We start from the raw sequence: 849 nt of genomic DNA on the forward strand, positions 1-849 counted from the left end.
ATGATTTATTTGTTGCTTTGTATGTACCTCCCCCATGTTATAAGCCCTGATATCTCTGTATTTGATGTTGATATAATTTGTGAAGGGAAAAAACAAATTGTTTGAATAGGGTTACAGGTGAACCTATTACAACAATGAGATGTACAACACGTTATTTTGAAAAATGAACTTTATGACTTTGGTGCGGTGGGGGATGAGAGGTCGAGGACTGGTGGTAGGGGGGTGTGGAGGTTTGGGAGTGTGGCGGTGGAGAGGGGAAGGGATGGTATGGAGAAACACAGGAGGAAGCAGAAATGCTTGATAAGAAATGTACTCACTATCTTGCCCATATAATTGTAACCCCACTGTATGATATTTTCACAATAATAAAATAAATAAATAAATAAATCATTGATGGGAGAAAGAGAAAATTATAGTTTCCAAATGAGCCATTGGTTATTGGTTTATGTGTGTATTACTAGCTAATCAGAAAGTTGACATATGAGGATCACAACTCAAAGCTAGCCTGAGTAGGAAAGTGATTGAAATTCTTATCTCCAACTACCCAGCAAAAGCTGGAAATCTATTTTCATGATGTCTATTGCTACTAAAACAACAAGGTGGATTTTATTTTTTTGGTTTCTAGGTCCAGTAAATTTTAGTAATTTGGAATAGTAGGATAAATTCATGGAGTTTGACTTGAATGTCAAGTTTGAGGATACTGTATTCAGGGTATTGTGAATTGGCATGAAGCAGCCAATAACATATTGTGAATACACATAACCCCCATAACCTTCAGCTAAACAGGCCATAGCCAAGAGAGGAGGTGGGGAAGATCCCATCCTCAGCCTTCTTTCTCTGGCACCTGCT

This window comes from Dipodomys merriami, unplaced genomic scaffold (assembly GCF_024711535.1).
Source record: "Dipodomys merriami isolate MVZ:Mamm:240054 unplaced genomic scaffold, mDipMer1.0.p SCAF_1189, whole genome shotgun sequence".
In the NCBI taxonomy this organism is placed as follows: Eukaryota; Metazoa; Chordata; class Mammalia; order Rodentia; family Heteromyidae; genus Dipodomys; species Dipodomys merriami.